The sequence below is a fragment of the Triturus cristatus genome, chromosome 2_2, assembly GCF_964204655.1.
Source record: "Triturus cristatus chromosome 2_2, aTriCri1.1, whole genome shotgun sequence".
In the NCBI taxonomy this organism is placed as follows: Eukaryota; Metazoa; Chordata; class Amphibia; order Caudata; family Salamandridae; genus Triturus; species Triturus cristatus.
Window position 1 is genome coordinate 1163010307 of NC_140582.1, and position 12424 is coordinate 1163022730.

Here is a 12424-nt window from a genome sequence, read left to right on the forward strand (position 1 = left end):
GTGACGGGAATCGTGCAATTTAGAGGAAAAGAGATGAAACCGAGAGCATTGTGGGATATCGGAAAACCTGTGTCAGGTATTCAGAAAAACGAGATGAGGAAAGCAACTCTCCAGAAGTACACCAAGATAACAGTCTCAGCTGGAAATTCAAGTGTCTTGTCAGTCTAAGAATCTATCAGGTTTCATTTTGTGTGAAACAAAGAAAGTTTGGTTCACAGAAATGAACATTTTAAAGTGGCAGGAGCACAGCTAGTGTTATGTGTTTGGGAGGGAGATAAGAAACGGGAACCATGGTGGGGCCTGGCCTTCCCCCTGTGACACTACAGGCCCTGGCTGTAGGCAAGGCCGGACTGGCCCCACCGGGCACCGGGCGTTTCCCCAGGAGGCTGGAAACATTGTGGGAACCTGTTACTGATGACTGATGTCAGTGTGGGTGTATCTCACCGGCTGAGCGAGGGGTACCGCGGTACCTGCTGCTGATGGCACACTGCTGCCCGCAGTAGCTGCCTTAACCCACGGAGGTGTCATCAACTTTTGGGAATGGGCACGGCTCAAATCGCTCCCGATGACACCAAGGTTTCCGCTGCAGGAGCATGAACCCGAGGATTTATTTTTCCTGCTAAGTGAGAGGAGAGGCACTTTCAGACCCGTTGCTTAATACTGCCAGGTGTATGCTGCGGGTACATGACCCACTGCTCTATCTTAGCATCTCTGTGGCACACCGGCAGGGTTCGCTGCTGTAGACTCGCAGGCTCCTGCATTAACCCACTGGACTATCTCACAAGCTCAGAGATAGGGCCTGCAGACGTGCTCTGTCCTGGGCACGAGGCGGGTCCCATCCTGCGGGACGGCTCCTCTGACAGGCTCGGGAGGTCTGTTGCAGCTCTGTCTGTCAGCAGGCGGCTCGGGTATCACAACAGGACTCTCTGTCTATCCTTAGCCCTGCATTAGAGCTCTGACTCCCGGCCTCCACCTGGTGGGGATCACGGGGCGAGCACAGGGGGCACCGAACGGTTCTCTGTTCACGGAGTGGAACATCACACGTGAAGATGCAAATACCGCCATGCAGGGCCACACATGCATGGCTTATCTAATACTGACCACTGGCCGAATGTGCATGGATTGTGTAACATTGAACAGTCTCTCTTTTACCAATGGCTATTCATACCTGGTCTGTAAAACACTGAACACTCTTTCCTTCTCCCGTGGCTATTCATACCTGGTCTGTAAAACATTGAACAGTCTCTTCTTCAACTATTGCAGTACATACGTGGCCTGTAAAACACTGAACAGTCCCTCCTTCAACTATGGCAGTACAAACATGGTCTGTAAAACACTGAACATTCTCTCCTTCGACTGTGGCTATTCATACGTGGTCTGTAAGACAGTGAGCAGTCCTTCACCTATGGCAGTATATGCATGGTCTGTAAAACACTGAACAATCCTTCACCTGTGGCTATTCATACATGATCTGTAAAACACTGAACAGTCCTTCGTCTGTAGCTATTCATACAAGGTCTGTAAAACACTGAACAGTCCTTCATCTATGGCTATTCATACATGGTCTGTAAAACACTGAACAGTCCCTCCTTCATCTGTGGCAGTACATGCATGGTCTGTAAAACACCGAACACTCTCTTCTTTGCCTGTGGCTATTCATACATGGTCTGTAAAACACTGACCAGTCCCTCTTTCAACAATGGCAGTACATACATGGTCTGTAAAACACTGAACAGTCTCTTCTTCACCCATGGCAGTACATACGTGGTCTGTAAAACACTGAACACTCTCCTTCAATTATGGCAGTACATACATCGTCTGTAAAACTCTGAACAGTCCCTCCTTCAACTGTGGCAGTACATACATGGTCTGTAAAACTCTGAACAGTCCCTCCTTCAACTGTGGCAGTACTTGAATGGTCTGTAAAACACTGACCAGTCCTTCACCTGTGGCTATTCATACATGGTCTGTAAACCACTGAACGTTCTCTCCTTCACCCATGGCTATTGATATATGATCTGTAAGACGTATAATAATCTGCTCAGTGCCCCTTCCTCTGATCGGCATCCAGTTGAAGGCTTGCTTCTAAGCACCCGCAGGGCCCTTATGCGCCAGTGCGTTCATCAAGCGGCCTCTCTTGTGAAACGCAGCGGCTTATAACACTGTTTGGTGCACAGCAGTTTTGTTGTGCACGTGCATGTTGCGGACTTGCAGTGAGGGACTTGTGCCCAGTCCTCGCCACTCATTTGGCGAGCAAACAACAAAGTTTAGCTCTAATCCCAGCTTTCCGGTTGACTAAAACGGTGTGGTCCTGGGCATATTAATGTATCATCATTAACTCCGTCGTTCGCTAAAAACAGCCGTAATTGACCAAACGGCTCCTGGAAATGGCTGCACGGGCTCTCGTCTGTGCATCCACTTACATCTGCACGGGTTGCCGAGGGGCAAACGGTTCAACGCAGGAGCGGTGCATATAATCCCGTCCCTGACGACACATCACCATAGCTCATATGAGACTGCTTCCTGTCAGTTTGGCTAGCGTTAGATGACTGGAACACAAACTATTTTTACAGAGGCGGCAGAATGCGCTCTCAGGCCATAGTCGTGTCTTGTATTTTGAAAATACCAAATTACCTTACGCATCCCACGTTCAAAGGTGGGGGACCCTGAGTCAGGAAGCTGGGCAAGAAACACAAGCACTAAGGAGGCCGTTCAATACAGAGACAATGTCTTCTCTTGGCGCCGTCCTGTAGCATTAGCAATCACCATCACGCTAGAATGTTCCTTAGTTTGATGATGTCAGAGTTGGGCTTGAGACCTATGGTGACCTAATTTCCTGGGTGGCACCTTTAAAAGAGGTATCCAGTAAATGACGTCACAGTTATGTGGGATGAAGCTCAGGGAATGAAGCGTTTGCAGTAGAAACCTTTGTGCTGGTTGAGAGTACCACCCACAGCAAGGCTCCCTCAACGTTTCATCCTTCTGAAGCCAATGACTGAGTAGTATTGGTAACACTTGTTATTCAGGGCGCGATGAACTGGAAAGCCTGCAGTAGACGTGTCTGTATAAAAATGAGATATTAGTACGAAGTTGTAATAGTAAATGTGTAAAGACGACCAGGCATGGACAAAGAGGCATTCTGAAATGCAAGGGTCGTCAGACATCATCAACGGATGAGACAATCCGGAATCCATCATTTTATCAGACTCGCCTAATTAAAAGGACATTCTGAAATGTAAAATCAGATCTCATTATGCAAAAATGCATTCTAGAATCCAAAGCATAAAACCAGACATTGTCAAACAAAGGGGCATTCTGGAACCCAAAATACAATTCGACGTAGTCATCCAATCGAACCATTGGAATCCAAAACGAAACCAGACCTCATCAAACAAAGGGACATTCTAGAATCCATAATACAATCTGGCGCCACCATACAATGGTATCCTATGGAATCCAAAACTAAATCAGACATTATCAAACAAAGGAACATTCTAGAATCCATAATACAATCTGACGCCACCATACAATGGTATGCTATGGAATCCAAAACTCAACCAGACATTATCAAACAAAGGAACATTCTAGAATCCATAATACAATCTGGCGCCGTCATACAATGGTATCCTATGGAATCCAAAACTCAACCAGACATTATCAAACAAAGGAACATTCTAGAATCCATAATACAATCTGGCGCCATCATACAATGGTATCCTATGGAATCCAAAACTAAATCAGACATTATCAAACAAAGGGACATTCTAGAATCCATAATACAATCTGGCGCCATCATACAATGGTATCCTATGGAATCCAAAACTCAACCTGACCTCATCAAACAAAGGGACGTTCTAGAATCCATAATACAATCTGGCGCCATCATACAATGGTATCCTATGGAATCCAAAACGAAACCAGACCTCATCAAACAAAGGGACATTCTACAATCCATAATACAATCTGGCGCCATCATACAATGGTATCCTATGGAATCCAAAACTCAATCAGACATTATCAAACAAAGGAACATTCTAGAATCCATAATACAATCTGGCGCCATCATACAATGGTATCCTATGGAATCCAAAACTAAATCAGACATTATCAAACAAAGTACCATTCTAGAATCCATAATACAATCTGGCGCCATCATACAATGGTATCCTATGGAATCCAAAACTCAACCAGACATTATCAAACAAAGGAACATTCTAGAATCCATAATACAATCTGGCGCCATCATACAATGGTATCCTATGGAATCCAAAACTAAATCAGACATTATCAAACAAAGGAACATTCTAGAATCCATAATACAATATGGCGCCATCATACAATGGTATCCTATGGAATCCAAAACTCAACCTGACCTCATCAAACAAAGGGACGTTCTAGAATCCATAATACAATCTGGCGCCATCATACAATGGTATCCTATGGAATCCAAAACGAAACCTGACCTCATCAAACAAAGGGACATTCTAGAATCCATAATACAATCTGGCGCCATCATACAATGGTATCCTATGGAATCCAAAACTCAACCTGACCTCATCAAACAAAGGGACGTTCTAGAATCCATAATACAATCTGGCACCATCATACAATGGTACCCTATGGAATCCAAAACGAAACCTGACCTCATCAAACAAAGGGACATTCTAGAATCCATAATACAATCTGGCGCCATCATACAATGGTATCCTATGGAATCCAAAACTCAACCTGACCTCATCAAACAAAGGGACGTTCCAGAATCCATAATACAATCTGGCGCCATCATACAATGGGATCCTATGGAATCCAAAACTCAACCTGACCTCATCAAACAAAGGGACGCTCCAGAATCCATAATACAATCTGGCGCCATCATACAATGGGATCCTATGGAATCCAAAACTCAACCTGACCTCATCAAACAAAGGGACGTTCTACAATCCATATACAATCTGGCGCCATCATACAATGGGATCCTATGGAATCCAAAACTCAACCAGACGTCATCAAACAAAGGGACGTTCCAGAATCCATAATACAATCTGGCGCCATCATACAATGGTATCCTATGGAATCCAAAACTCAACCAGACGTCATCAAACAAAGGGACATTCTAGAGCACAAATGTATGTATTTATGGTTTTTGTAAAGCACAGCAATATTCCCCAAAGCGACAGCCCGATGCTAAGTCTATCCGTTGTTATACAGTGGCACTCAATAGAAACAGAGAAAATGTCATTAGATCCTAAACAGCCAAGGGCCATATTATCAAGAATGGCGCAAACATTATCTGCTGCTAAAGCGGCTATAAGGTGCTTGACAATATGCCCTAAAGAATTCCAATAGAAGCCCAGGTTCTGGTGTGACGGACATCAAACCTGGACTTCTATTGGAATTCTCCAGGGCATATTATCAAGCCCCTTATCGCCGCTTTAGCAGCACTTTCCTGCTGCGAAAGCGGCGATAATGTTTGCGCCGTTCTTGATGATATGGCCCCAAGTCTTTATTTTCTTCCTGAACCCAGGATGGTCTGCAGAACGACGCGTATCTAGTGGTAGCGTATTCCACTGAACAGCTGCGGGAATTAACGGCCTCCTGATCTGACGTTCTTTATGCGTTTTGTTTTCGCCAGTGCAAGATTGCGTGAGCGCAGGTCGCGTGTCGGAGTGTAAATTCTACTCTAGCTTGTAGGATTGCTGGACCCGTATTATAAAGTGCTTTGTGTGCATGGCAAAGTTTGAACTTCGCTCTTTGACGCGTGGACAGGCAATGCAAAGTGACCACACAAGCAGAGCTGGACATGTCTTTATTACACATCAGTTTGGCCGCTGCATTTTGTATCACTTGTATCACAAAATAAAATTTAACGCCATTATACAATGGTACTTATGGAATCCAAAGCTCAACCAGACGTCATGAAACAAAGGAGCATTCTGGAGTCCATAATACAATCCGACGGCATCATACCGTGGTATCTTATGGAATCCAAAACTCAACCAGACACCAAACAAAGACATTCCAGAATCCAAAATACAACTAGACGTCATCATGCAACGTTATCCTATGGAATCCAAAGCTGAGCCATACATACATCATCAAACACCGGGACATTCTGGACCCTAAAAAAACAACCCCCTAACTAAACCCCATCAAACAACACGAGATCCTGGGATCCTGGGTGTTTCTGAGGATAATGATGTCGGAGGGAGTAAACAGAGCCAGGGTTTATGTTCAGGGCCTCTCTGGTCATCACCAGAATGGATTTTATCATTACCAACAACAGGGGCAGCCCAACCGACCTGAACCAGGGGCAATAATATCTATTCCTAACAAAGGTCCAAGAAGCAATTTGCTTGAAAATACAAGACATAAATGTACAAATAAAACATTAAACAAATAATACATTAGTGAAAGGGAAAGAAAGAAGTAAGAATAGCCGTATGTACAAGAACAATCACTGTAAATGTATTACAAAATCGAGTGTGATCCTGGAAAAATCAGTTAAAGTCCTTGTTCCCATTACCGATCACCCAAGTAGCCCAATCCCGCTCTGAAGCGCTGTAAGGGAACTTGCATTTTATACTTAGAAGGCAAGTGTGCAATTTCCTGTTTAATAAGCATGTGGTGGTGGTGTGGGGTGAGGGTGGGGGGGGGCTTGTTGGGGAAGAGTCTTGTCAGTGGACAGATGCCCCCATCCTTGGATTAGCAGCCTGTATCTAGCGCTTCTGTTAGTTACTAGAAGAGGCGCTACACTGAGCAGGTGGGGGGTTGAGCGGAGTCCACACCCGTGGCATATATATGTTTGAAAGGGACCTCTAGTGAAAGGTAGAATAACTTAGGTTCCAGTACCCCTTCCTGCACCCCCAACATTGAGGATTCCAGGGAACCCCTTTGCTCCATGACGCCTAATTGGGCATTGAGGTAGTTTGTGACGTCATTCACTAATTGGTCTTAAAGAAATACCATCTGGTGATTAGAATAAGGTCCCGCATCCCCAAATCTAGGGATTCCAGCGCGCCCCTTGTTCGATGACGTCTGATTGGGTTCTGAACCCTTTCGTGACATTCCTCGCTGGTCGGGCCCCTTAAAGTCTCCCAGATTGAACTCAGGGCATTAACAGTGTAAGGCTTCGAAGCGCTGCGCGCTGGCGCTCACCTCGGTTCTCCAGAGGCGGCGCCCGCCCTCCGCGCAGCTCAGTCACCACGCTGCCAGGGTCCAGCGGTCCTCCCAGCCGAGATGCTGTCAGCCTCCCCGGCTGCCCCGCTCCAGATGCGCTGCTCTCCTTTGCCTCTCAGAAAACGAACTGCGGAAGAAAGGAAACGATCCCCAAATCCTGTTTTTTTTTTTAACTTTCTTGCACTCGAAGCCAGAAAGTTTTTTACGGCTTCCTTTGCTTACCCGGGGCACTCCCAGCCTAGGCGCTGCTTCAAATTGCAACCCCAGATGCTAATGTGAGTGGCGGGGGCGGGGCCAGGGGGTCCCAGAGGAGCGGGACGCAATTCCCACTCCCCCCTCTAAACACTCCTTCACAGGAGTTTAATGAGATCCCCTCCAGCCCCGCCCCACCCTCCGTAGTGGAGGAGTCTGTTTGCATTCCGTTATAAAGGGAGGCATAGCGCCTTATCCATAGGCACAAGCGCGCAAGGTATGCAACACATGGGCCTGACTCTCAGGAGCCACATAGACTCGTGAATAGGTGCAAAATGGCATTCCTCGCGGTTCTTGCACTTTCTCTCATTATAAGCGGAGCACCAAGCAGTATGCGCTATTCACATGCAATTACGATTTCCATAGGCTCTCGTGTGTTTTTACACTGGCAGTTACTTCCAGGGCTTTAAGTTGGCCGGGTCTTGCCGGTGCTCTTTTACACTGGCAGTTACTTCCAGGGCTTTAAGTGGGCCGGGTCTTGCCGGTGCGGAGCACCGGCAGTTCTTAAAAGCAAGTGCCGAGACGGGTCCCTATCGGGCTCTCCATTTCTGCCCTCACCCTCAGGTTGGAAAAGAAAATCTTAACTCTGCAGCAGTGCCACTGCTCAAAGACTTTGATATAACTTCAAAGAGACTCTTTTAGTTCTTTCACAGTCTCATCATTTCAGAACTGAAGCATTTTCAATATTATATACAACAAAGCCATAGTTGTTGCCTATTTATTATATGCAACTAACAACCATTGACAAAGCCAATAGTTCTGGCTTGTTGTGTAATGTTACTTGTTGTATTATATATCTGGATACAATGACAGAAGCCGAAAAATACCAGTTGGGCGGCACCGTATGATGCTAAGCACAGATTTTTAGTTTATGTGTTTTGGTTACTTCTAACTTTTAGCTGCCGGTAATCGACAAGGTTAAAAAAACCCGAGTGCAGGACTAAAGAAATTTGTTTCAAGTAACTATAACTCACGCCCTCTCCATACACAGTGCTGCCATCAAAGATGTCATTTCAGGTGTCATCCGTGATGTTATCCAAGATGTCACTGACCATGTCATGAGTGATGTACCATGTGATGTCATAAACAGTGAATGGCATAGGCCCACATTATAGTTATTTGGAATAACAATAACTGGTGATTTTCAGACATTTTTATTGCTTAAAATGTTAAGTTTAAAGTACCATTTTCATCTAATTAAAGCTAGCTAAAAGGTCACCCTTAACCTTTGTTGTTTTCTGTGAATTTCTAGGGTTGTTTTTAACATAAAGTAGTTTTTTATTGCCATTGTACGTACCTTGCCTATTCCTACCATGTGTGTTAAAGGCATGCATCGTAAAGGCACAAATACTATTGACGTACGTGGTGAATATATGACATTACAAAAATGCTTTTACCATGCAGGTTTTACAATGAATGCCTTTACTGAGCAAGCCTTTACCACGCATGGTAAGTATATTTAAGTTAGGTAAAACCCTTATATTTCTTTTCTGGCAGGAACCCCCTTTCTAAATTTACACCTAACTTTCCTTTACCACTACTCACTCCTAAACGTTAAATTTAATATTTAATTTCTTTTTTGGGGGAGCCCCTTCCCTTTTAAAAATGTACTCCCAACCGAGGCGGTGGTCTCCCCCTCCCCACCCCCCTGCTCTTACCTGCGGCTGTAACGGGGTGGCTGACGCAGGAATCGCCAGCACCGCCACGCTGTTACATGCGGCTGCGCAGGTGGCAAACGCAGGGACCGCCTTATGCTAGAGAGCAGAACAAGAGGCCGTGGGGGAGCGCTACTTAGCGCAAGGCAGCTTCCCACGCTGCCGGACACATTTCTGACTGCTGGTGCTTACCTCACGATAATCTCCCTTGGCCCCAAACAAGAGAGGAGAAGGAGGAGCCGTGAGGGAGCGCTACACAGTGCAAGGTAGCTTCCTACACTGCGGGACACTCTTTGACTGCTGGGAATTACCTGACCATAATACCCACTGCCCGCATACCAGAGAGGAGAAGGAGGGGCTTTGGGGGAGCGCTAAAAAGCACTAGGCAGCTTCCCATGCTGTCGGACACTTTTCTGACTGCTGGGACTTACCTGACCATAATCCCTCCTGCCTACATGCCAGAGAGAAGGAATGGGCTGTGGGAGTGCTACACAGTGCAAGGTAGCTTTCCGCACCGCTGGACACTCTTACGACTGCTGGGAATTAACTGACCATAATACCGCCTGCCCGCACAGAAGAGAGGAGAAGGAGGCATCGCGGATTAGTGCAATATGGTGTAAGGAACCTTCTCGCACCACGAGGTGCGTGCGAGATGCACCTAGGTGTGGCCCGGGTGACAAGCGGGTCCACCTGCACTGATCAGACCCTGAAAGATGCTGGGCTGGGCCTCCTCCCTCATGCACTCACCCTTTTTAGGTCTTGCGCCTAGCGTTGCAGTGCGTAGCACTGCTCGCGCAGCGAGAGACCTCATGTAGGGGGTTCTGAAAGCTGACCACACGCTTGTGTGTGTGCTTTTGTTTTCGTCAGCTGATATTGGCTTTTGCGTGCGTCTTTGTAAAAAAGGCAGCACGCCATTGGTGAAAGGTGTGTGCATGTCCCAGCTTCTTTAGAAATGTAACCGCCCATTTCCCAGGGGTGTCTGTTACGCGCAGCAGCAGCATCTGAGACCTAATACTAAACATGTGTTTCTAATTAACGCGCGTTCGCTTTGCTGCCGCACTCCCTTGCCCCCGCTCCTCTGTGTTTAACTTTCAGCGCGCCGTACAACATTAAAACGGCGCCTCTGCCTCATCTCGTTTTATATTGTATGCAAGCACAGAAAACTCATTTTTATTTACAACGTCCGTCTACATCTTATGTATAATAATTTGTATAAAACACGTTATATTCAGGAATACCAACCTATGTGATTACGTTTATTTAAAAAAAACAAAAACATGTCAAGTCTTGGATTCTGCACATCCCAAATATATTTAAAACCCTGTCTTCAGTTTTTGGGTGTGCTCCCTGTCCTTGCTATGGGCCTTCGGAATCACCTTGTTCTATTAAGAAACAGCAATCCAAAACAGTACTGGGAGGTGAAGAAAAACGTTTAAGATCTTTCTTCACTCTGTGTTCCTGTTGATTTAACTGTTGCTGCGAGGCAGGGTCTCTGTGGCAGCATGCATTTGCACGAATAATGAAATAAAATATTTTAAATTAAGGAATAATTATTTCCACCCTGTTTAAATGACATTTTGCAGATAAAGCCCTTTTTTTCTAGCCGATCACTTGTGGACATGAATACGATCTGGAAAATAGTAATGGAGAGCCGTACATCAGGCTAGGATATATGTTTAATTCCGATGGCCTTTTCACTGCCTCGAGCCCGTTCTCCACACATCCATCCCATTTGGCTGCACCAATGGGTCGGTCTCCTTTCAACGCTGCTCCTCTCCTCTCTGGGCAGTCCAGCTCCTGGTTTACAGCGGAGCAGCCTTGACAAAAGGAGACTGACCCATAGATACAGCTAACTCGGATAGGTGTGTGAACTGACTCTAGTAGAATCGGCCTTTATCTGCATCCTTGATCTCTTGATCTCACACATTTTCCAGTGATTGGAGCAGGGTTCCGGACTGGAATCGTAGGAGGGAACTGGCACTATTGTTCGACTGTAAACCATTGTAAAACAACCCTTACCCCATGTGGCTGCGAAGGACAATTTTGTAAATACATGCAACACCATGCCCTCCGGCCCCACGTGACTGGAACAATTCATAGAAGCCATTTGTAACATCTATTCGGAGTTCCACTGGGGTTGCATGGTTGATTTAAGTGCGAACGTACTGCTATATGCCCGACTACTTATTTACTTAACGGAAAGGTCCAGGGACAAAGTTAACGTAGTGGCAAATATACTTTTCTTCCACCGGTGTTGGCAGGTGACGCCGCTCTCGCTGGTCCCTTTAAGAGGATGGCTAATCGTGGACCGATGGGCACAGTGAGGACTGCCTCGCTCTCGGCGGTCCGCTGGTGCTTCCTGGGCCTGTCACTGCTCACTGGCAGGGCAGCGGAAACAGCAGACTCGGAGCTGGCGACCGAAGGATGGGTAGAGGCGGAGGCGAGGGAAGTCTCAGGCCCGGGAGATGACAGGACCCCGGGGCACGGTAAGAGGAGGCCGTTTGGTTATGTATGTGTCCGGTGACAGGCTGGGAGAAAAGCAGCGGACACAGCTCCATCTAGGCTGAGCACCTGGAGAAGCTGGATAGGAACAGTCGAACCTGTGGGTTGTAGAGAAGTACAGCGTATGAGGCCGGAGAGTCGTATCAGGGCTGTGAACCCTGTCATCCTCATATCAGATTATGGGGTCCTGACGTACCAAAAATGTACAGCTTGACTCGCTCAAACCAGAGTCTGGCACCCGTTCCCTGAGCTGGCAGAGTGAAACTCAGCAGATCCAGGCACGCTGCCCATAGTCCCTACTAGAACCGGAGACACGAACACCACACAGCCGCGCGTCAGCCTGCCCGACACGGGCACCCATCAAATAGAGTATTTCACTGTGGGAGCCTCGTACCAGGGCCAGTCACCCTGGCCCATACAGAGTGAATCGGCTTCACTCAACCATACCAGGGACAGGCAGTGTACCTAGAGCATGGCATCTTAGTGCCAGAGCCCTGCCCATTGACACTTCATAACAGAGTCTGGCCCAACATTCTCAGAGCCTACACCCTCAATTGCCAGCGCCTGCCTCACTCGGACTGCCCCATAGCAGTTTAAGGCTTTCTAGCGTCTTCTTCCTAGGAACCTTAACAACCCTTACCGGCAGTTTAGTGCCTCTTTCTCACTCTCTACCGTCCCTATATGATAAGGCCCAAGGATTTCCACACACCATAAAAATGTAAAGTGAACGCCCCTATAAAAGAGAGAGCACCATGAAGTCCCCAATACCAGGAAAGACACTATGAGTCCGTCATCCCATACCACAATCAAGCAACCTGCTACCACTTTCTTACATTTCA

General features: G+C 46.7%; 1 protein-coding gene across 1 annotated transcript in view; it reads right to left on the reverse strand.

The window, feature by feature from the left end:
- Positions 1-7290, reverse strand: part of LOC146863287 (heat shock 70 kDa protein 12B-like) — a 209444-nt gene extending 202154 nt beyond the window's left edge. Inside the window, exon 1 of the mRNA XM_085642702.1 lies at positions 7156-7290. The gene's annotated coding sequence lies outside the window, so the exon portion shown is untranslated. The remainder of the gene's footprint in view (positions 1-7155) is intronic.
- Between the last annotated feature and the right edge of the window lie 5134 nt (positions 7291-12424).